At 49.3% G+C, this 25,674-nt stretch overlaps 1 protein-coding gene across 1 annotated transcript in view; it reads right to left on the bottom strand.

Moving 5' to 3' along the window:
• SPPL2A (signal peptide peptidase like 2A) overlaps positions 1 to 25,674 on the bottom strand; it is a 311,837-nt gene that overhangs the window by 261,914 nt on the left and 24,249 nt on the right. The window lies entirely within an intron of this gene.

Here is a 25,674-nt window from a genome sequence, read left to right on the forward strand (position 1 = left end):
TCTGTAACGTATCACTTGTGCTCTCAGTATGTTGCAATGTACCGTATGTGTGAGCCCTCGGGCTCCTTGCAGAATTGTATTTGCCTTTTTCTATCAATAAAGGTCTTCCAAAAATTTAAAAAAAAAAAAAAAAATATCTGTAAGAAACAGTAGTTAGTATTAGATTCCTTACCTTAGAATATCCCCAGGCGTTAGACTGGATCCGGAAACTTTTGCGTAGCAGTACCCTTGCGCGTCGGTTATCGTCGTCTGCGGCTCCGCGTCAGTCATCAGCGTCGTCGGTGGCGCCGGGATGACATCGCCGGAGTACTTAGACGCCACCCTCGCGCGCTGACGTCTGTTCTTATACACAGCTTTTCCGCGCCAGAAACGCAGAGCCATGATAAAAACCAACACTGGTGCCATGAAACTAGGGCTCTGAAAGGGGATGACTTTAACCCTGGATATCCGTTCGCAGAACGGGGAGGATGGGTGGGGCGGTAAGGAATCTAATACTAACTACTGTTTCTTACAGATATATCGTTACTGAAGGTAAGTAACCTGTGCATCTGAAAGAAACAGGTTAGTATTAGATTCCTTACCTTAGAATAGATACCCCAGCAATACCAACCCCGGTGGTGGGTCTGCAAACCAATGATCACACCAGAAAGTCCTGGAGAACGGAACGGAACGGCCAAAGAAGCCATCTCTCCGGACATGGCTGTCCAGGGAGTAGTGTCTTGCGAACGTGTGCAGCGAGGCCCACGTTGCTGCCTGACAGATGTCCTGCAACGGGACTCCCCGACCCAGGGCAGTACTAGCCGCCGTGGCCCGAGTGGAATGGGCCCTCAGCCCAACAGGAGGCTCCTTTTTAGCCAAAGAATAGCACAAGACGACCCAACGAGAGATGGTTCGTTTGTGCACCGCCCGACCTTTCTTAGCGCCCACGTACCCAACAAAAAGTTGGTCATCCACCCGGAACCGGCGTGTGCGATCCAGATAGAATGAGAGCGCACGTTTTGGGTCCAGGCGGTAGAGCCTCTCTTCCTCTTTCGAGGGATGCGGAGGCGGAAAGAAGGTGGGCAAGGTAATGGACTGCCCGATGTGGAAGGCCGTGACAACCTTGGGCAGGAAAGAGGGTCGCGTCCGCAACACAACTTTGTCCGGATGGACAGAAAGGAAAGGAGGTTTAGAGGAAAGAGCCTGGAGCTCACTCACTCTCCTGGCAGAGGTGATGGCAACCAGGAATGCAGTCTTGAGAGTAAGGAGACAAAGAGGACAGTTATGAAGTGGCTCGAAAGGAGCGCACATCAGATAAGTCAGAACAAGGTTCAAGTCCCACTGAGGCATCACAAAAGGAACATGAGGAAACATATGAGTGATGCCCTTCAAAACCCTATTTACAACTGGGGACTTGAACAAAGAAGGCTGATCAGGGACCTTAAGAAGGCGCAAATGGCAGAGAGGTAGTCCTTTAGAGTGCCCAGAGCAGAGCCCTGCTGGGCAAGAGAAAGAAAAAAGAGGAGAACCTCTGAAAGAGGGGCAGACAGGGGATCCACAGCCTTTGCTGTGCACGATGCCACAAATTTGTTCCACCTGCAGGTGTATTTCGATTTTGTGGAGGGACGCCTGGCTGCCAGAATCACATTACAGACTTCAGGAGGCAAGTCAAATGGCCTTAACTGCCGCCGCTCAATCCCACGCATGTAAGTTGAGACTGGACAGGTTCGGGTGTAGGACCGTCCCCTGCTGCTGCAACAGAAGGTCCTCCCGAAGAGGCAGGAGAATCGGGGGATCGACAGACATGCGGAGTAGCTCGGGATACCAATATCTTCGTGCCCAGACCGGAGCCACAAGGATGACTTGTGCCCAGTCGCGCCTGATCTTCTTCAGCACTATGGGCAGGAGTGGTATAGGCGGAAAGGCGTACAACAGACTGCAGCTCCACTCACGATGAAAAGCGTTTTCAAGTGAGTGCCGCCTTGGAAATTCCAACACACAGAACTGATGACATTGCGCGTTGTCTTCGGTGGCGAATAGATCTAACCAAGGCTCTCCCCACTGCTGCAAGAGGCCTTGCACCACGTCCGAGTTCAGACGCCATTCGTGATTCATCATGCATCGACGGCTGAGTTCGTCCGCCCTGGGGTTCAGGGAACCTGCCAGGTGTTGAACCACCAGTATCACAGCCTGATGTTCCAGCCACTGCCAGAGGCGCAGAGTCTCCTGGTATAGGGTTCACGACCCCACCCCGCCCTGTTTGTTGCAGTACCACATGGTGCTGGTGTTGTCCGTGAACACCTGCACTGCACTCCCCCGTACAGAGGGAAGGAATACTTTCAGTGCAAGCCGGATCTCCCGCAGCTCCAGAAGGTTGATGTGGAGCCGGGACTCCGTCGGATACCATAGGCCTCTGATCTCTGCCTCTCCCATGTGGCCCCTCCAGCCCTGGAGGGACGCGTCCGTCACAACTACGTGCTCCGGTTGGGGTAGGGAGAGGGATCTGCCGCTGACCCAATCGCGGTCCGTGAGCCACCACTGCAACTGTCTTACAGTGCCCTCTGAGATCAAGACATGGTCGGACAAGTTGCCCTGATGCTGAGCCCACTGAAACTTCAGGTCCCACTGCAGAGCCTGCATCCGCCACCTGTCGTGATGCACCAGAAGGATACAGGAGGCCATCAGCCCAAGAAGCCGCAGCGTCAACCTGACCGAGACTCGGGATAACGGCTGAAAGATCGGAATCAGAGCCGGAACATCCCGAACCCGCTGTTCGGGAGGATAAACCCGAAACTGTGCAGAGTCTAGAACCGCTCCAATGAAGAGGTGCTTCTGAGAGGGACACAGGTGCGACTTCGGCACATTGATGGAGAACCCCAGCAGGTGCAGGAGGTCGGCCGTAGACTGGAGGTGGCTGACGACTGTTTGGGGCGAGCCCGCCTTCAACAACCAGTTGTCGAGGTAGGGGAAGACTGAAACCCCTAACCTGCGCAGATGAGCTGCGACCACCGCCATCACTTTCGTGAACACCCGTGGGGCGCTGGTAAGGCCGAAGGGGAGCACGGTAAACTGAAAGTGCTCGGGCCTACCGTGAACCTCAGGTAGCGCCGGTGGGCCGGCAGGACCGGGATGTGGAAATAAGAGTCCTGCAAGTCCAACACTACCACCCAGTCTCCTGGGTCCAGGGCAGCTAAGACCTGAGCCAGTGTCAGCATCTTGAACTTCTCCTTCCGGAGGACGCCGTTGACGTTCTGCAGGTCCAAGATAGGGCGTAGGCCCTCTTTGCCCTTCTTGGGAACCATAAAGTAGTGGGAGTAACAACCACACCCTACTTCTGGACCAGGAAAGCGCTTGATGGCCCCCTTGGCCAAGAGGGCCGTAACTTCCTCTCGCAGAAGATTCAAGTGATCCCCCAACATGCGGTGGTACTGCGGTGGCATGGCTAGAGGGGGTCGCCTAGAAGGGGAGGGAGTAGCCCCTTCGGATGATTTGCAGCACCCACCTGTCCGATGTGATGTCGCGCCAGTGGAGGAGGTAATGTCAAACCCTGCCCCCCACTGGCGTCACGTGGGCCTGAAAGCTCGGACTAGGAGGGCTTTGAGGCAGATGCTGAGGGGGTGGATGTGGACTGGCCTCGCCGTTGTCCCCAGGCACCGCCAAGGCTGTTACCACGTCCGCCACTGCGCTGGATGTTAGTCTGCGGCCCGTGGCTGGCAGGACGTGTGGGGGCGCCCCTTCCTTGGCCACGAAAGGAGCGAAAGGCAGCAGTTTGCTGGCGCAGGGCCGACAGGCCCAAGGACTTGGCCGTAGCCCTGGAGTCCTTAATGCGCTCAAGCGCACCGTCTGCCTTGTCGCCAAAAAGGCGACGGCCATCAAACAGCATGTCCATAAGAGTGTTTTGGACATCAGCCGATAAGTTGGCGGACCTCAGCCAGGCGTGGCGACGAATCGCCACCGTCGTTGCCATCGCTATGCCCAGCGAGTCCGTTGTATCCAGCCCACACCAGACGGAATACCGTGCCGCATCTCGACCCTCCTCAAGGGCTTGGGCGAGTTTAGTCCGGGCCTCCTCCGGACATTGTGGCAGCACGTCCGCGACTGTGTCCCACAGAGCGTGGGTATAACAGCACAAGAGGCACGCGGTGTTAACTGACCGCAACCCCAAACTCAGTGAGGAGAACATGTTCTTACCATACTGTTCGTACCACTTGGATTCCCGATCGGGGGGAGCCGTGGGGAATGCGGTCTGGGAGTTAGAGGCCTGTATGACAGCCTCTCGGGAGTGGGGTGGGTGGACAGGAAGCAAGGGTCGCCCGGAGCCAGGTGGTGGCGTCTGGACACGTTCCTATCTACAGGGGGACCTGTAGCAGACCTGGACCAGGTGCCCAGAAGAACGTCACACAAAGCCTCATTAAACGGCAACAGAGGCTCCGAAGAGCTCCATTATTATTATTATTATTAAATCGGTTTTATAAAGCGCACGGTTACCCTAGAGCATCCCAGCGCTTTGCCAACAGAGTATACCAGAAATAGCAGGGACAGAAAAGATTAGCAGAAGAGGAAAGTTTTAAGTTGTTTTCGAAAGCGCAGAAGGCAAGGTTCCGCGCGTAGACATAGAGGGAGGGCATTCCAAAGGGTGGCGACATTAACGGAGAATCTCCTTCCTCCTGATCGTGCCTTTTTTACCCTAGGGACAACAGTCAGATGTTGCTGGTCTGAGCGTAAAGTTCTGCTGGCTTTATACAGGATCACCATCTTTTGAAGGACGGGAGGGCCTTTGCCTTGCAAGATTTTGTGAGCGAGGCAAAGGGATTTAAATTTCACCCTTTCCCGTATTGGCAGCCAGTGTAACGCCCTCAGTGCTGGTTTAGCTGAACGAGACATGGGGATGTTGTATAGCATTCGTGCAGCCGCATTCTGAACTTGTTGGAGTCTGTTCAGAGTGCTCTCAGGGGCACCAAGGTAGATCGCATTGCTGAAGTCTAACCTAGACATGATCAGACCCTGGATTAAGAGCTTCCGAGATAGAAAAGGGATCAGAGGTAGTACCTTGCGTACCGATCGGAGGAGACCAAAACAGACACCCGCTAGTTTGGAGGCCTGGGTTCTGAAGGAAAGATCTCGTTCCAACCAAATGCCCAGGCTCTTGATCTCAGCCTTTGGTTCGGGGGGGGGGGGTTCTAGGCAGCTGGGCCAGGCCAAGCAGGGGAGAGAGGGAGTTTTTGGTCCCATCAGCATTATCTCCGTTTTGGACCCATTCAGTTTAAGTGCTGAGTCCCCCATCCAAGAATAGACTTTTGAAAGGCAGGCGTGAAGTATCTGAGAGTTGTCCGTGGATTGGGAGAGGGCGAACACCAGTTGGGTGTCGTCGGCGTAGCTCACGATCTTGATGTTGAATGGAGCCACCACATCCTCCAAGTGAGCCATGTACACGTTAAATAGTGTAGGACTCAGGGAGGAGCCCTGGGGCACGCCACAGTGGAGGTGAGTGGATGCCGATCGTGCGCCCCCTTCCAAAACCTGGAAAGATCTTTCGCTGAGGAATGACCTGAGCCAATTCAGCGCTGTCCCCCTCACTCCGGCGTCTGACAGTCGCTGGAGTAACACTCGATGGTTAACGGAGACGAACGCTACACTAAGGTCCAGGAGGATCACTGCCACTGATCCCCCCCGAATCCAAAATGCAGCGTGCCTCCTCCGTGACTGTCAGCAAGGCGGTGTCAGTGCCTTGGCCCGGGCGAAAGCCTGTTTGGGAGCTTCCTAACACACCATTGGACTCAAGGAAATTAGATAACTGAGAATTAACCAATTTTTCCGTGATTTTACTAAGTCCTGGGAGGAGCGAGATGGGCCTGTAATTGGCCATATCTAGGGGATCTAGGGAGGGTTTTTTTAGGAAGGCTTTCACTATTGCGCTCTTCCAATTGGGTGGGACAATACCCGTGCCTAGTGAGGCGTTGATGACTTTGGTGATGGGCTCCAGAATGGAAGGGGCAACCTGTTTAAGGATCCTCATTGGGGCAACATCCCGGGGGGAGCCACTCTTAATGGAGCATAGGACTTTAAGGGCTTCATCCTTAGTGATTGCCCCAAAGGATTCCAAGGTCATCTGAGGAAGACCCTCCTCCTCCAACGGCTCAGGTCCTATCTTGGGCTGGGGTAGGGAGATGAGAATTTTTTCAATTTTTGTGTGGAAGTACTCTGCCAGATGATTGCATTTGACTTCCAAATTCTCCGTGGGGGCAGAAGGTGTAGGAACCCTCAAAAGTTCTTTGACCACCAAGAAAGTTACTCTTGAGGAGTTGGAGGCATTGCAAATTTTCTCCTCAAAAAACTGAGTTTTAGCTAGCCGGATGGAGATCTTATAGCTCCTCATTGCCGTTCGGTATTCCATCTTACTAGCTACTTCCCAGTTTTTTCTCCAGGCACGCTCTAATTTTTTGCATGCCCTCCGCATAACCCTCAGCTCAGGTGTGTACCAAGGGGCGGTGTGTAGTCTTTTCTCCTTTATTCCTGTCGATCTCATAGGGAGGACGGCGTCTAGAGTGTTCGACATCCACCTACAAAGGTCTGCTTCGGCTAAGACAGGGTCCTGTGAAAGTAGTGGGCGTGAGGCTTCCAGGCTACGAGTGAAATTTTCCACTGATAGCCTGGCCCAAGGTCTGTCTGGTGCACCAACACTAGAGGGGGGGATGCTCTCAGATTTAGTTTCCCAGGTAAAAGGGATCAGGAAGTGATCCGTCCATGGCAGAGGAATAGGGGGGGCTGCTTTCATGATGGAAATATTTGCAAAGATGGGATCTAGCAAATGGCCTTTGTTATGAGTAGGCTCCAAGTTTATGAGGTCAACTCCATAGGTTTTAAGGTCATATAGGAGGGCAGTCGCCAACCGATCTTCCTGGTCATCAAAGTGGAGATTGAGGTCTCCCAGGGTAATGAAATTTGTGGCAGAAGCAGCACAAACCATTACCGTTTCCATAAGAGAACTGGTAAAATTTCCAATATTTCCTGGGGGGCGATAAACTAACAGCCCTGACATTGCAACAGTAGGTGAGATTTGGAAGGAGAACTTACAGCTCTCACAGTCTTCCACCTCGCCTTTCTGGATTCTGCAGGTCAGTAAGTTCTTATACAGAATGGCGACGCCTCCTCCTCGACCCAACGGTCGATCCTGGGAAAGAATAAGAAAACCAGGGGGAAGGGCGTTAACCATATCTGCTTCTGAGCCCTGCGTAAGCCAGGTTTCTGTTAGAAACAGGATGTCTAACTCCTGTTCCAGAATGAGGTGATTAACCTCAAGCGAATGCCTGGGGAGGGATCTGCAATTCAAGAGACCTAGGCGTAGAGTGTGTTTTACCGCTACTTGATTAGGGGGGTGGCATAAAGCACAATAAGTAAAAGGTAAAGGGTCCGTCTTACACAGGGTACAATATGAAGGTGGCAAGGAGCGCAAACGAAGTAGTGCATTTCTGGGATAAGTGCGTGGGGTACCTGATAAAATCGGCAGAGTGGCTGGCCCTAGGCTCGTCTGGGCGCAGACGGGCGCAGACGGGCACGACTCTGGCACGACTCTGGCACGACTCCGCGCAGCGGACGCGCTCAGCGGACGCGCCGGACCTGCGCCAGAGTCATGGCCGTTCTTTATGACCGCTGCTAGAGCGCGTCACTCACCAGCCCCCACCCAATATGGCCGCCAAAGTTGGAAACAACCAGCCCTCGGCGTCTACACTCGGCCGAGAGCTGACCGGGGGCAGGGGGAGGGGGGAGAGGTACAGAAAGCGAATAAAGTACAAGGGAAGTCTCTACACGCCTTTTAAATCAAGCGTGATAGATGCAGACAATACGAGCAAAGTGAAATAAAATTCGAGCAGTTTTAAAAACAATGAAGCGCTAAAAGCGCACTGTGCAAAGAATAGTAGAGAGACCTCCCGGCTTCCGCCTCAGGAGGGAAATAAGCAGTTGTTTGGCCATTGCGGTTTAAGGACCTCAGTGAGGAGGTTAGTCCTCACGGCCGCGACGGGGAGTTTAAGGGATAAGGCCTTGGCCGCCCCCATCAACACCACACTATAGGCAGCCCCCTCCTCTGAAGCCACGGTAGGAGGGGAGACAAAACCAGTGTCTGGCGAAATGTCCACCACTGGCATCCCCTAGCTCACCTGCCCAGTCCTGATAAGACTGGCACTCACGTACCAGAGGTTCCTCAGACCCCTCCCAATTCGCCTCGCCACCCATCTCCTGGTACTCAGGGTCAAATGATGGGGCCGGGTCATAGAAGCAAAAGTCTCCCATCGGCGTCGAGAACGGCATCGAGCGGCGCCAGACCGAGGGGATGACCGGGGACGACGTCGTCCTGGGACGGCGCTAGGGAAGACACCCTGGGAGCCGGCGAGGTCGTAAGGTCGACCGGCGACGACCCGGATCCGGATCCAGCGGGACCGAAGTCACTGACGGCACTGGGCCGGAAGCACCCGGCCTGTTTGGGCTCCCAGTCAGGCGCCGCGGAACCAGACGGAGGAGTGAGCGACCTCATGGCCATGAGGAAGGTATTGACCTCCTCAGGCGTCGCGTTCTGGCCAGGGACCGGCGGGTATGCAGCGGAGCTGCGTGGGCAGTGTTGCCCGAACCCCCGGCCGCGTCGCGTGAGCGTTCGGGGGAGTCAGAAGAGAGGTGTCGACTCCCGGAGCTGTGATGACTCCGGCCCCGCGACCGGTCCCTCCGGACCGGGACCTCAACGGCGCGGGGCAGGCTGCCGGATCTCGAGGCGCTTGCGGGACCGCTCCCACCTAGCCTTCGACGTCAAGACCCGGCAGTCGGGACTTGTCATTGTGGACAGGCACCAGGCAATGTAGACACCGGCAATGGGGTTCGGTAACAGACATCAGTCGGCTGCAGTCGACACAGGGTTTGAACCCGGGCATCCCTACCGGCACCGCCAGAGTCGTATGACTCGAAAAGTGATCAAAAATGATCAAAAAAGTTAGTAAAAAAATGACTAAGGGTACCACTTTTTTCCGGATCGGCGCTTGCTGGTGCGGAAAAAAGAAGAACTGACATCAGTGCGCGAGGGCGGCGTCTAAGTACTCCGGCGACGTCATCCCGGCGCCAACGACGCAGATGACGGATGCGGAGCCACAGACGACGCCTACCGACCCGCAAGGGTACTGCTACGCAAAAGTTTCCGGATCCAGTCTGACGCCTGGGGATATTCTAAGGTAAGGAATCTAATACTAACCTGTTTCTTTCAGATCAAAATATTCGCTCTGATGATTGGGATGTCCAAGCTGTAGAGGCTCTATTTTCTGATTTGAAATATTATGCTGCCTTTGATGCTGAAGATTTGTATTTAGATTCTGCTAATTATGCGGATTTGTTTTGTTTTCAACACTATGGAAATCACTTCCTGCACAAAGCAAACAAGTTTAGAAATGTGGTTAATTACACACAGTGGGAACATTGTCCCGCTCATATTGAACGCAGCTCCATAACACTTTTGAAAAGGTTTTCTTATTTTACTGGTTTTAATCAATCCGACCCGGAGGCATTTTATGTTAAGATGACTGAAAAGTCCTCTTCCAAGGTTAGACTTACCCACACTAAATTATTGTATTTAAAGTACTTTATGGACCAATTGGCCATAGGTGGCTATGAGTTGTGGAAAGATACCATTGATCTTAAATCTGTTTGGGGTTGTAAGCGTTGGCAAGAAAAAAGGCACTGAGGCTTTGCATCGTGCATGTCTCATCCTGAACCATATGTTGTTTCTGAATTAGACTATTTCACAAACCACATGCTTTGGATTGGCTAAGTCTAAAAAATTAAATGCTCCCTCTATTCCTAATTTGGGAGAATACTCCAATTGGAATAATCATACCAGTAGGTCCCTTAAGGATTTACAAAATCTGTTACAGAATTCGTCCTTTTAACATTTCCAGTTTGGATGCCAAAGACAAGTTAGGGTGGACCCTCGTTTTGAGACTGACCATACGGTCACTACCTATTCTGTTGGCAAGCTGTGTCAGTCCTGGCTCAAACACTCCACCTTAGCGTCAGTTAAACTCCATTTGTCTAAATTGACTGACGCGGTTGACTTGAATGACTTTCTCAGAGGTCCTGCGAAAGGCAGGTCCAGAAGATGGATCCATGCAGTTTATAACGAAGTTTGGAAGCTGTCCCAAATTGAAGCTGCTTCTAGGTTACATGCCATTGATCAAGCTAATTTAGAAAAAGTGCTTGCAGTTGTAGATAATAGCATTAACACACTTTCTTCCCGAATTCACACATTAGATAATATTGTTTCTGCTGTTGTTGATATTGTGCAAGATAAAGTCTCAGTTTTGTACCATGGTCAAAATCAATTGCGTTCTACTATGCAGTTTGCATGGACTTTACAAACGTTAAAGGCTGGGAAAGTGCCTTGGGACTACGTGAACACTTCTTCATTGTTTTTGAAATTTAATCTGACTGTCAAACAACAATTTAGGTCAATGAAAGATGCCACTTTTTTACTTTTACATATTAAAAAGGAAGAACCCTTACCATTTTCAGTGGCCGAGACAAATTCAGCGGTTTGGCTTATCCATGGGTTAATAACGCTACCTTTCCCGCGGTTTACATTTGATTCATGCATGAAACACTATGCCACAGGCAGATATGAACCGTTGGGTAGCGCATACCTCCATGAGGTTTGGTCTCTTCCGTTCACCTAAAGGTGCTTGAGGGAGGGAAAATAAGTTTATTTAAAAAGGTGAAGATTGTACTTCCACCCCTAATCACTCATTGGTCTGTAGGAATTTACAATTGCACGGTTCCTGCAATACAGACGCGCCTAATTTGGCCTGCATTGCAAAAGGTACATCTGCCCCGACAATTACACCTACTTTCACGTTATTAGCAAACGTTATTAGTTACTGTTAAGTAATGAAGATTGCTGTGGTATGCTGAAAGGAATTCCGTACATCGTGACTGTTTCCCAAAGTGTTGTCTGCTGTAAGAATGTCCTGTTTCCTCCTCCACATGGGAAGCTCGATGTATCCATCTGGCCTTCCATTCTGACCTTGAAAGCAGAGTTCAACTAGATGAGTCGAATAAGAGCGCTTTTGTCTCAAAAAGAAGTCGCTCTTACATCTGCGTGTGAGACATTCGTCCTTCACGTGGCTCATACTCGTACTGAGGTACATGCCTTATTAAACACAGATCTCCCCCTGCATTTTGGGGCGTTGATTCACACTATCTTTAATGCCTCCCCGACCACGGGCCTGGCAGACTTTTTTAAAGTAGTAAGTTCTGATCTTGTGACTTCATTCCAAGCTATATTTGGTGTGATACCGCATTTTTTCATTCTATTTTTTCCAGCGTCTTTGGCCGTTTCCGTTACTCCTCGCTTTGGGTGCCGGTGTACTGCTGTTAATTTGCTTGCTGCAAAATGGTTGCACATTCTGTGCCCCAACGAGGAGCATGCCCAAATGATGAAGCATTATTATAGGGAACAAGGGTCCTAAGGATTTACAATTTAGCAAGAGATAACAATATAGACCACAATCAGTACTATATTTTTCGACGCCCAGCCGGGCGAGGAGTAGTTTATTCAGGAATAACACAGAATTTCATTGACCTGGAGAGGGTCAAATATGAACATCAAGATAGGGTACAATCCTGTACCTATCCCAAGAAGGTAGAAAAACTATAAGAATCAAGAAAGGTAGAAGGAAGGAAAGAGGTTTTGCAGGCAAGAAAAAAGTTCTTTGGAGCCAAAGAGTGGCTTGCGATTTCAATAAACAATTCCGCAAAACACACTCAACAGTGTCAACAATTGAATATATACACTAAGTTACATGTTACACTGTTTTAAAGCGTCAACTTTTCGATCCCTAAAGGCTCTTAGTGAAACGGGATCATCATCAGGACAATTTAAGATCACTGCCTGTTTACAATGCGAACGCCTGTAAAGAAAAAGGGGAAAAACATTGGAAAAACAAGGTAAGGCATCCGCCTGAAATGATAAGATTTAAAACCATTCAACAGGGTCCATGTGAAAGTTTTAAGGCCATTCTCTATTATCACTCACGGAAAATTCTCTGAAGTGAATGTGAGTTGTGATATTCATATCGTGTTTTTTACAGTGAAAAAACGGCGCAGTGACTTGGTGATAAGTTGGTCATTCATTTCTAATTTTGATCTATAGTGCTGTATCGGTGTGGGTAGTGACATCTTGGTTACGCGCAATTTGTCGTGCGTGTGATGGTGGTAATTGCGTGATTCCGATAAAATCAACTAAACGCAGCAGAATTAGATTCAGATGTAGTGTGGTGGTGGTGAAAGTCGGTGAGGGACAAGAGTGGGCTTGGGACTGTCTGTAGGCAGTCACCGGGCCGTTAATTGCTGGGGTCAGGAAAATTACCTTCACGGGTCCTGGGTCAAGGTCGTGATGGCATGATTGTTCCTCGTTGGGGAAGGAGTTGGATTCAATTCTCTTTCCGGCTCTGGGAGCTGATTGCTGTATGGTTAAAGATTATTACCATTAGCAGGACACTTGTAGGGCTAGGGCGCCGAGGTCGACGGGTGAGAGTTGAAGCTTACCTGGCTACAAATTGAGCAGCCGTGGGTGGGAAGTGGAACGCAGGGGTTTCTTCCCGTTTTGAGGAGTAGGTTGCCTCCTTTATTTGGTCCGCAGGCTCAATGCTGAATAACAAAAATTAAAGTTAAGGCCGGCCCTTCCATGTTGGGCGGAAATGGAGTCCGAGCTAAGTTTGGGAGTTAGCTTACCTGACTTCTCAATGGAAGCGGCAGTGGGTGGGAGGGAGAAACACAATGGTCTTCTCCCCCTTCGGTGGCAGCGCGAATCCCCTGTGCAGGGATGCCTCGTGAGTTGGTCATTTTGAGGCCGGAAGGACTAAAGATAAAGGAAGGACTGGGTACGGCTTCCTGGTACTTAGCGGCCATATTGGAGTGGTGGAGTTGGATTGGCCGATGTGCAACTGGGGTGTGTTGCGGTAGCCATGTTGTGGTTGGCGTGGATAGTGATTAAAATTGGGGTGGCTTATAGTGCAATTTTAGGCTCATAACCGTGGGGAGTGAAGGCCGTCTGTGCTCCTCAATCATACACATTAGATTCGACAGCAGATTTAAAAACACAATGTTTGATTTTGAGTATTCAGTTTTTCACAGTTTCAGTTTTTCCAAGGTTATTTTCAGGTTACAAGGATATGAGACACGTCCAAAAGTCACTAGTATACATCATTGGGCATTCAGAGTAGCGATGTCCAATCCTCTGTCCGGTTCAACCCATTACGAATAGAGTCCAGCAGTATTATGCACTTCAACTCTTCTTTGTTTAGGAGACTGGACATGCTTCCCCCTCTCTGGGGAAGTTTCAATGTCTTTAGTACAGTCCATCGAATGTCGTCCTCATCATGATTGGTCTCCAAGAAGTGTTCCACCAGTGGGGCATTTGGCGTTCGACATCTAATGCGGCTCCTATGTTGGCAGATACGGGTCTTGATTTTTTGTGATGTTTGCCCAACATAATTTTTGTTGCACGGACATTGGATAAGATAAATTACGTTGCTTGTATTGCAGTTTGTGAGTGTATTACATTGGTTGAGCATTTGCGGACTGTGCTCGATGCAGGTCAAACGGCAGCGCTTATTTTATTAGACCTGAGCGCTGCCTTTGACACGGTTTCCCATCGCATCCTTCTACACCGCCTGCAGGACCATGGCATCTGTGGCTCAGCTCTGCAGTGGTTCCGCTCCTTCCTTAGTGATCGCTCCTTCTGCGTTGCCACCCCTCCTTTTCAGTCCAAGTACCATCCTTTGGACCTGGGGGTACCTCAGGGCTCCTCGCTGAGTCCCACGCTTTTTAACCTGTACGTGCAGCCGCTGGCTGAGGTCGCCAGGCAATGGGGCCTAACCATGGTCTCCTACGCCGACGACACTCAGTTGGCGGTTACGATCAGCGGGGATGCCAAGCAGGATGCCCTCAGGTTCGGAAGTGGACTGAGAGAGGTGGCCAGCTGGATGAATAACAACTGTCTCCAGCTGAACGCGACAAAAACGGAGGTGATGATCGTTGGAAAGGATGCGGACCTCTGGGGGGGACGGATGGTGGCCTCCTGACCTGGGATCAGCTCCGGCCCCCGTCCTGGAACTCAGGAATCTGGGAGTATGGCTTGACCACACGTTAAGCTTTGTGACTCACACGAAGAGAGTGGCGGCCTGCTGTTTTGGAGTATTACGCGGGCTAAGACCCCTGCTCAGATTTTTTGATGCTCCTACAAGACAGCTGGTCATTCAAGCAATGATTATCTCTCGGCTGGACTACGCTAGTTCACTCCTTTTAGGAGCGAACCAAGCTGAGATCCTTCGTTTACAGCGAGTCCAGAACGCTGCGGCTAGGGCGGTGGTCGGTTTGCCCCGGACCTGCCCCACCTCTAATACTCTGCGGTCCCTGCACTGGCTCCCGATAAACAAGCGAATTCAATTCAAGGCTCTCTGCCTGGTTTTCAAAATTCTTCGAGAGTCGGCACCTGTGATACTTAACAAACTGCTCTCTCCCTATGTTCCTACTCGCTCACTCCGATCCCTTGGACAATCCTTGGTGGTTGTCCCCTGTTTCAGACTTAGTCGGATGGGGGGTCGCTCCTTTCGAGTGAAAGCTGCAACCCTCTGGAATGCGCTCCCCTTGGAAATCCGCCTCTTGGATGATTTAATATCCTTTCGTAGGGCCCTGAAAACCTTCTTGTTTTAAATGTTCCCTGTTTTAAGTGTTCTGCTTTTTTTGCTGCTGGATTTAGTGTTATGTTGTGTCTACCTTTCCCTGCGCCAGGACGCTCCTTCGCTGGAGCAGCTGTGCGCATTAAAAATGTAAATAACATAACATAACATAACATAACATAACATAAAGGTGACATTGTTAAACACAAAACTTTTTCCTTCAATTGTTAAATTACAAACTGTACAACCACCACATTTGACATGTCAGACTATGGGGGACAGACCCCATGCTGACTCAAGAGTGGAAGAATGGGTAGGACTGGGAAGTGCTGCGCGGACCAGATGGTCCTTTAAATTCTTGCTCTTTTTGAATGCAAAAAGGGGACGTTCGATGTCTAGAATCCCTGCATTAATTACTGGCAAATGTTTTAGGATCATTTTTCTCAAGTTGTTGGAAATGGGGGAGAAAGTTGTCACACAAGCTATTCTGTTCATGTTTTTCTTTGGGTTAGGGACAAGGAGCGCCTCACGTCGACGGTACCAGGCCCTTTTAAGGGCGTTTTTTTACAATTGTCCTCGGATAACCCCAGTCTTTTAGTTTGTTGGCCAGGGTAGTGCTTTCTCGAAAATAATACTCCCTGTGGGAACAGTTTCGCCTAATTCGTAAGAATTGGGAAAATGGTAAAGAGTCCCTCAATGCCCTCGGGTGATTACTGGAGTACTCTAGCAAGGTATTTCTCTCAGTGGGCTTTCTATAAAGCTTTGTTAGCAACTCGCCTTCCTGATGAAAAATTGTCAGATCCAAGAAATTTATGGAATTCTTGTCAGATGTTGAGGTGAATTGGAGTCCCAGACAGTTATTATTCATCCAGTGTAAAAAGTGGCGCAGTACATTGGTGTCTAATCTCCATATCATGAAGATGTCATCAATGTATCTGCGCCACATGATGATACCGGAGAAGAAGGGATTGGAGGGTAGTAGAATTACCTGTCTTTCTATTTCGTCCATGAACAATATGGCCAGGTTAGGGGCAAAAATCGCGCCCATGGAGGTCCCCTTGATTTGTTGATAGAAGTGGCCTTGGAATGTGAAAAAATTCTTAGTCAAGCAGAGTTCCAATAACTTGCAAATAAAGGATGTTGGAATGGCATGTGGACGAGGGCAGCTATCTAGAGTTCTCTGTATAACAAGTAAAGCCGCTGTTTGAGAAATGATGAAGCATGACACCTGAAAGGGTGTGTGAGGGCATTAAATCCAACAAAATGGATGTCCATGGATAATTCCTCTTTACCCTAACAACATCCTCCGCATCATATATTGTATTGTTTTCCTCCTTCCCTCCCTTTCCAGGAACAGCGCAGCACGTTTTGTATTAATTAACACATAAATATATACACACAAACACACACAGCCTTCAGTCATACAACATTCTGCACAGGGGAATATGTTATTATTAGAATCTCTAACCCAACCATAACTACTCATTAGTGGATATATATATATATATATATATATATATATATATATATATATATATATATATATATATATCCGCACTGCACTTTTCACTGCAACAGTCTCCAATTACCGACCCCACACAGGAAAGAACAGGAAGACCCAGAGTGCAGGTGAGTTTCTTTTATTCAATAGCACACCACGGCAGCATAACGTTTCGGCCTGCACAGAGGCCTTGGTCATATATATATATATATATATACACACACACATATATATATACACACATATGCTCCAAGTTACCCACAGGTTCGGGAAGCACTCCAACCACGGTGTACATCCATACACCCACAACCACGTCTCAGACTGCCGACGCGTTTCGAAATTCAATTCTTCTTCACAGGCTACATTCCACACAGTACACGGTGTTGCGTTGAGACCACATCTTTAATCCGTGTAAAAACATTAGCTGCCTTCTGATAGGCTGTCTTTAAATGACTCCTGATAGGCTTGGGTGTTCTGGGATATGTAGTCCACCAAGTACAGTTGCATGTGGAAATGTCTTTAAAAGACCCTCTGATGGGCCCCGAGGCGTGTGTGGTACTTCATAGGTGCCGTGGCTCCAAAAGAACAGGGTAAGTTTTCCTGCTCGCTGGCCCGCTGCTGTCCTGCCTTCATGCGGTGGTGCTTCCCCTTACGGCTGGGTTGCCGCGTGTACATGAAAGCTCCAAGTTACCCACAGGTTCGGGAAGCACTCCAACCACGGTGTACATCCATACACCCACAACCACGTCTCAGACTGCCGACGCGTTTCGAAATTCAATTCTTCTTCACAGGCTACATTCCACACAGTACACGGTGTTGCGTTGAGACCACATCTTTAATCCGTGTAAAAACATTAGCTGCCAAAAGAACAGGGTAAGTTTTCCACGGATTAAAGATGTGGTCTCAACGCAACACCGTGTACTGTGTGGAATGTAGCCCGTGAAGAAGAATTGAATTTCGAAACGCGTCGGCAGTCTGAGACGTGGTTGTGGGTGTATGGATGTACACCGTGGTTGGAGTGCTTCCCGAACCTGTGGGTAACTTGGAGCTTTCATGTACACGCGGCAACATGCAGAAGATCAACGCAAAGCCGCTGCCTGCCCGGAAGCATGGTTCTCAAAAGGCACATCGACCACAGCTTTCACGGGACGCTCGAGCTTGCCATCGAAGCGTGTCAGAAAAATCACTGCTGCGTGAATTTTGAGCACTGTGTTACCAACGTCCGTGAAACATGCTCCAACTCCGACGAAGTACACAGCCCCTGCTTCGCCGCTATCGCACAGACGCAGCGCATCTGGATTTTTGGCACATCGTTCCTGGGAGCTGATTCTTCGTCAACACTGCACCACAGTAAGGAATAGAGACTGTGTGTCCAGAAACCGACACATCACCTCCCCTGCCAGTAAGGAACCGACGCATCACCTCCCCTGCCTAGCAGTAAGGAACTGACGTATCACCACTCCTGTCAGTAAGGAACCAACGCATCACCTCCCCTGTATAATAAGGAACCAATGCATCACTTTGCTTTTCCAGCACCTAACCTCCCCTGTGCTTGCTTTGTCTTGAATTTTTAATGCAGGATACTTTGTGCTAAAAGAAATGCATCCATTGCTTTCTACGGACTAACCTCTCTTAAAAGTGATATTTTAACTTGTCGATCTTGGATTTTTTAATTTTGGTCTGGTTATATTCAGATAAATATTGGTTTTCTTTTTCTAAACTGGTGCGTCATGACTCGACTATGGTAATTTTTTTTTTTTATTGTTTTTATTGCAGAATTAGAAACCAGTTCACAAAATAGATCAACCAGTACTCTTATGACGTCACAAAGCATAGACAAAGTAATAGTAAATTCGTACACAGCCAATTAGCCCAGAACCCGGAGGCCGGGCGGCGCATCGAGTCGTATGCATAGCGAAAGCGTCACAGTGGTTACCCCAGAGGGGTGTCTGGTTAATTTCATTTAGTATCTACATTTTACCCCCCTAAACTCCCCCCCCCCCCTCTACACCAGCCAGCATGTTCCGGCGTCCTATGTGAGTGACATCGGAGTTGTAACACCTGGTCCTGCTCATACCTACCAGTGGACGCCTATGGTGTCAGTCCAGGGTATATCTATTGTTGCCCACAGCAACCTGTATGACCCCTCTCGGGGACCCCCTGCCATGTACCCAGCCCTAGGTTCAACTTCAGAATCTTCCATAACATAGCCTCGGTGCCTAACAACCCTCCCCAACGATCCCTTCCTCCCTCCTCCCCCCCAACCGCTGCTGATGTGGGCATAGTCATTCTATATTGATAATGGAGCACGCTACAAATCGGGTATTGCCTTTGTTCTTTCAAGCCTCATGGAGCCCTAAGTGTTCAATTTGTTTATTCTTCGTCTTCCACCATGTAGTCTCGCAACGCTTGAACTATCATCTCCCATGATCTCGCCATCTCCAAGCTTTTATCATTGTCAGTCCCAGCAGCTTGTCTCATTCGGAGCACACTTTCACACCCGGACCATTTCAGCAACTCATTCATCCATCTCCTCACTGACGGACCCTCCTTGGACTTCCAGTGCAAGGTAATCTCTCTTTGGGCCAGCATGAGCCCTAGATCAATGAATTTGCTTGTTATTTTTGTGTTCTTTGTGTGAGGAAACCAAAGCAATAAGCACGCCGCCATGTCAAAGTCCACCTCCCTGTCAGTAACCACGTTCAGGAGTTCCCCCACTTCCAGCCAATACGTCCCCAATTTCGGACAGCCCCACAGCAGGTGATCCAGGTCAACCTCAGACGCCAGGCACCTCGGGCACATTGCGTCATGTACCCGAAAGTACCGTTTAATCCTTTCCGGGGTCAGGTAGGCCCTGTGTAGGACAAAAAAGTGTACCTGTTGGAAACGTGCATTCTTTGTCCCCTTCCATGTTCGTTTCAGAATATGGCCCCACACTGTTATGGGATGGGCTTACCTGTACTGTCCTCCCATTTCGCCTTTAGCGCCAGCTGTGGCTCCAGTCCCTCATTTAACATCCTATTATGGAGGCAGGTCACCGCTTTAAACGTACCCGCGGCCATCACCACATACTGGCAGGCCATGGTAGTTTCCGGCTCAATTAGCCCTCCCTTCCAGTGCTTTTGCATCGCCGCAACCACTGCCGCATGCAGAAGAAAGTTCCCGTCCGGCAGGCCAAACTGTTCCTGCAACGTCTGAAAGGGGACCAACATTCCATCTATGTATAAATCCCCAACCATCTGTAAGCCTAATTCCTCCCATTCTGATAGCGGGGACCAGTCACCCCCATGTGGCAGAGCGGTCAGCATTCCCAATGGTATCTCTGGCGCATACGAATAAGTATAAACACTCGAGTAACTCTTCAGTTTCCATTACTTTGCAATAAAAGAAGACAAGTTACACACTGGCGATTGATTCCGGGTCACCAAGGGCAGAGACAGCACAAGCTGCTAGACGGGTGTTTGAAGGCTAGAGGTATCGAGGAGCATTGTCCTTTTCGTTATGGAGTACACTGCAAGTATTAAAACCCCTTTACTAAACTCCCTTTTTTTCCTCACTCCAAAACAGTGAAGCCTCCCCCTAACTGCCATGGTTCCCGAGGAGACAAGTCTTACATAATGTAGAGGTACATTCTATAAGGTCTAGTTATGCATAAGCGCATTTGAAGACCACGCTCTGTATTGAGTTTTGCTTAGTTTTAGACTTTTGTTAGAAGTACCTACTTTTTGAAGAGAATCTTTTTCTGAATAGGCTTTCCAGAGTGCGCATTTAAAGAGACTATAGCGGCAGTATGCACATGTTCAGTTTTCATAATACATGTAGAACGAGTGCTTGGTACCGTCTAATAACGAATGCATGTACTTTTAAATAATTGTAAGAGTCTATACTCGAACAGGTATTACATAGTTATACCAATGTCTAAGATAATCGTGATGACACAGTAAAATTGATTAGCGCCTTGGACGTCATGGCAATGTAACAATAGAATTGCACATTAAATTAAATAGCGCTTTCAATATCAGGGCACTGTAAAGGAATGATCTCATGACGCCTAAATACAATTTTGGGATTTATACATCACAATATTCGGCATAGAATTTTGAGAATGAGTAAGTTGACGCTTAATATGAATGTGACTGAGTTTAGTATTGCACAACTCGTTTTTAATTATATGTTTTTTAATAATATGCTTCTTAATTCTCAACTGTGTCTCTAGGTCATTGTACATTGCTGAAGTGTCTTTACTTACTTATTCGCTACAAATGTGGTTGCACTATCTCCCTTTTCTTTCATTACAGGTACAATGTGACCTACTACCACAAAACGAATCAGGTTATAAATTTACCTTTTCCCCTTTTTTTCCACTTAATCACTTTATGGTCCTGAGGAAAGCCGACTGACCAATAGGCAGATAAGGCTGAAACATGTCGACCACTTTTTAACCTCACAAGATTAGTGCGCTAGAATTCCTAAATAATTCCATAGCGACACGCCTTAACCTTTTACCCGAATCCAGAAATATTAAAGTTGAACCTCTGGCTGTCCGGGTATTTTAGAACACCTTTATGGCACTATTTCACTTATTCACCATCACTACTGTTTTAACCAATGGTACAACCTCCTGGTGGAGGGTGCAAACAAAAACTGACCCAAGGATTACGCACGGACACGTGTTACAAGAAGCGGGGACACATCATATACCGCTACACGACTCTGAAAAAACACGTGTATGAGGGTCTTTTATTTGGGAGACACCTACCGATCCACCTGCAGACCTTGGTTATGCAGGACCAGTGATCCTTTCCACATTGATTTATAATTATTGAAAGGAGATTGAAAGGATCTCTACTCTCTCTCCCTCCACCAATTGATGATACGCATAACTATGTAGGCCAGGACATGGCGTTGAATACCAGTCCCTCGTTAGTGATCTGGCCCTCTGAACTCCCTGGCGATGTGTTGCGTGAGTATTTGAAGCTGTGCTGCTAAATTTTATAGTTCAAAGTCGGGGACTGCCATCCTCCCCTCAAGCTTGGGTCCGATCAAAGTGTTCAATGCTACCCTGCGTCGTCCGTGACCCCAAAGGAAGTCAGTCACCAACATCCTCAGTTCTTTAAAGACCCGCTGGGGAATCCAGATCGGCAGGGTGCGAAAGTAATAGAGCAACCTTGGGAGCGCCACCATTTTCAGTAGCGCCACTCGACCCAACACCGATAGAGGGAGGGAGGCCCAAAAGGATATGCAACCTCTCAATGCGCGCACGCAACGCCCTATATTACCCTCCAACAGACTGGCGGCCTCATGGTAGATGCGGACACCCAGATAAGTGAAGCAAGATGGCTCCCAGAACACCCCCAGCGCGCGAGGGGGACACGGCGCGCCCGCCCGCCGCGGAAAAATACAAGTCTTAGTCCAGTTCACCTTAAGGCCCGACAATCGGCCAAATCTGGATAACATGTCCACTGCTCCCTCCAGGGCCTGCTCTGCATCCGCCAGGTATAATAACAGATCGTCTGCATACAATGATCTGTAATGCGACTCCTCACCCTGCTTGATCCCCTGGTACATGGCCCCGGACCTTGCCTGCGCCGCCAATGGTTCCATTGCCAGTGCGAACAGCAGTGGGGACAACGAGCACCCCTGCCTCGTCCCTCTACGGACTGGATAATCAAAGGATATAATCGATCCTAGGCGTACCCTCGCTGTGGCCGATGAATACAGCACTCTTGTTCATCTCCCAAACCCCTCTCCTATACCAAACTTCACCAACACCTCGTCCAGGTATGCCCACTCAAGGCTATCAAAAGCTTTCTCAATATCAACCGATAAGACTGCAGGTTCTCGATCTGTGTCCCCAGCACTGTCTAATATCCGGATCAGTCGGCGTATGTTCATTGACGTGGTCCTAGTAGGAATAAACCCTGCTTGGTCCCCATGCACTAGTCTGGTCATGTGTGGTAGCAGTCTGGTGGCTAGAATACGGCTCAAGATCTTATAGTCCACAGTTAGCATGGACAGGGGCCGATAAGACGTCACATCGGATGCCTCTCTGCCGGGTTTCAGTAGTGGCACCACTAGCGCCTCCCTCACTGATTTGGGCAAGTACCCCAACATTCTAGCTTCAGTGTACACCACCAATAGTCTGGGCGCTATAATATCGATATATTTCAGGTAGAATTCTATCGGCAGGCCATCTACCCCAGGCGTTTTGTTCCTCGCCATCTGTTTAATGGCCACTCTAATATCCGATAGCGTTATAGGCCCTCCCAGTTCCTTCGCTTCCTAGTCATCTAGCACTGGCAGTGGGACAGAGTCCAAGTATTCACTTATTTCAGAGACCTCCACCCCTAGTTGGCATGCATACAACTTCGTATAATAAGACTGGAAGCGCGCCAGCACCGCCGCCTGCGAGTAGACTATTTCCCCTGACTCTGTTCTTATGCTCATGATTGGGCAACCTCTAATGTCTGGGTTAGCAATCCTAGCAAGGAACGTACCCACTTTATCTCTCTCGGCATGTGCTTTAATGGTGTATTGCTTATAATCATAGCACTGCAGCCGTTCCGTTTCGGTCGCCACTACTTCCTTAGACTCAAGTAACCGCTCCTGTAATTCCGGTCGCTCAGACCTACGCTGCTCCAATTCCCTCAACGCATCCTCCGCTTTCGCTAGAGCAGTCAAAACTGACGTCCTTGCATTCGAGATCCTGCCCATGCATACGCCTCTCACCACTTTCATCGCATCCCATTCTACCGATCTCGCAGTAGCAGAGCCCTCATTCTCCTCAAAGTAGTGTTCAATGCCCTGTTGGACCGTATCACTAAACACCAGATCTTCCAATGTGTCAGGCCGCAGCCGCCATGTTGGAACCGCTGATCTCGCCCGCTGCCACTGCTCCAATACCAACAAGGGATTGTGATCTGAGATGGTCCTAGTCAGGTATTCCGTGTGAGTTACCATGGCAGCCAGGGGGCCACTACACAGGACAGAGTCTATTCTGACGTGTAACGCATATAGGGCCGAAAAAAAGAAATAGTCCCTAGTGTCAGGATGCTGCTCCCTCCACACATCTATCAATCCCCACGTCTCTTGCCAGTCCTTCCTATGTGTGGCCAACCCACGTACTGGGGAGTCGGCCAACGGTGGGTGCGACCTATCAAGTGTCACATTAGTAATTGAATTGAAGTCACCTCCTAGGATGATGGGGCCCGCCAGGAAATAGGCCAGTGAACTCGTCAGATCATCAATAAAATGGGCCTGATCGACATTGGGGGTGTATACACTGCATAAACCACATCCCTGCCATATAACCTCCCCTCCACCACCACATATCTGCCCTCAGGATCCACCAGCTGGTTCGTAACCTGGAACGCTATCCCTGACCTTATCCATATTAGCAGCCCTCGAGCAAACGCCGAATACGTGGTGCCAAACACCTGACCACGCCATCTCTTCTGCAGTGCAGTGCATTCTTGCTTAGTTAGATGAGTTTCTTGTAACATTGCAATCTGGACGCCACGCCTCACCAGATAAGCATGTACCTTGTGGCGTCTTACCATTGTTCGAAGTCCCCGGACATTCCATGTTAGGCATTTCAAATTAGGTAACGTCCCCATGCTAGTCATTACCGTACCGTTTCAATGGCAACCAGTTATTGCCCACATCATTGCAGTTGCATCGCCACCCCCATCAAAACTACTGAAAAAATACCCCAAACCCCTCTCCCCAGGACAGGACCTAATAACCCAGCTTCAGCCCTGTTCCAAACCTGTAACACAGCACACATCAGACTAATCTGTGGTCGCCACCACAGGAGGCCTTAAGGGCCGCAAGAGGGTGAGTTAGCGCCGACCCAGGGCAGGCAGAGCCCCCACCCCACGCCCTCGATCCCACACTACATTTACAGCACCATACCTGCCAGCCCGCCAAACACTAGGAGAGCCTGCCCCAGTAGAAGCAACGGAATTGTTCAGCCCTCTCAATAGTCACTCATTAAAGAGTCCATCTGATGTCTGTGGGGTGACCGCTGGACCCTTCGAACTCTCAGCCTCCGATATTTCTTGTCCAGATTTTCCTCCATCATCGTCAGAGTCCGACCCCACTACTGCCTTCTCTTGTTGCGACCTCGTGATACTCGCTGTGGCAGCTAACGCCCCTTTCTTGTCCGCGGCCATCTGACCATCCCGCACCGCTCTCTTTAGTTTGTTTCGTTTGCGGATACGCTGTGATTTTCGGATCTGGAGCGGTTTATGTCTCTCCCGTCTGCCGTACACCAGGCCGATGTGGGCCCCCACACCTCCAGTTCCTCTCTGCGGTCCCGTTCAAGTGGGCCCTAGCTCCTCGTGCCCCGTTGGCAGACGTTTGCAATCTGTTTCAATTCTGATCCGCCTCGCCCCGCGAGCAGTCTCTGCTGTTCCCCTACGCCGCCATTTTCTCCACTCTCGGCTCGGCACCTCCGGCCTCCGGAATCGGGTCTCAGCTCTATGTTCGGTCTCCTGCTAGCCCCCAGCTGCTCTCCGATGTTTCTTCAATACTTCCTACGGAGAAACCGCCTTTCAGGGAGCGCCAATGGTGTGGTTTTCAGAAGAAATAGCGGGACCAGGCGCGGAGCTACAAGCTCACGCCACCATCCCGATCGGCGTCCAAGCCACGCCCCCCCAGGACTCTACTATGGTAATGCGACGCTCATAGGTATTCCTAAAGCCTGCCTCGTCCCAAAGAAAGTGACAATAAATACAGCTGCAAAACTCATAACAGGCACACGGCATTATGATTGCATTTTCCCATCAATCAGTACCTTCAACTAGCTTCCAGTAAAAGATAGGATCCAACTGAAGGTTATATGCATAACACACAAAGCTCTACATAATTCGGGTCCTAAATACATAGCGAATAGGACCAAAGTATCAGGAGGCGGAAGTGGTTCCAGAAGTGGTAAATCCTTCATACTAGAACCAGTCAGATCAGAAAAAAAAGGAAAACACATGGCCGCACTTTTGCCAGATCTGCTCTAAAAATAGGGAACTTCCTACTACCCTCAATGAGAGCAATTACCTCCTCCAGGCTTTTCAAGAAGGAAGTTAAAGCTTTACTACTAGAAAAACATGTTTAATAAGAGCACTCTTATAGCTGTAATTCACACTAGATCATTTGGTATCTTATTTATTCGTACCATGTTCTTCGACTTCTATGTACATTGTATAAAAAATGTTTGGTGCTTACTGTAATGACCCTCATCAGTACTTTTTACAGTGCTCCGATAGCTAGATGGTCATTGTTTGTGCTATATTATACACTATAAAAACATAAATAAAAAGGTAATATCATTAATATTTACACAGCCTTGCTTTGCCATGGAAGCCCCCTTATTGCCGCATATACACTCTAGAGATGCCAGCAAGACAACAGAACGGTTATTTAAGTACAAATGTTTAAATATCAATACAATATTCCAGGGGAATTCAATGAGTATAGGAGGCCATT

This window comes from Lissotriton vulgaris, chromosome 2_1, assembly GCF_964263255.1.
Source record: "Lissotriton vulgaris chromosome 2_1, aLisVul1.2, whole genome shotgun sequence".
NCBI classification, from domain to species: domain Eukaryota; kingdom Metazoa; phylum Chordata; class Amphibia; order Caudata; family Salamandridae; genus Lissotriton; species Lissotriton vulgaris.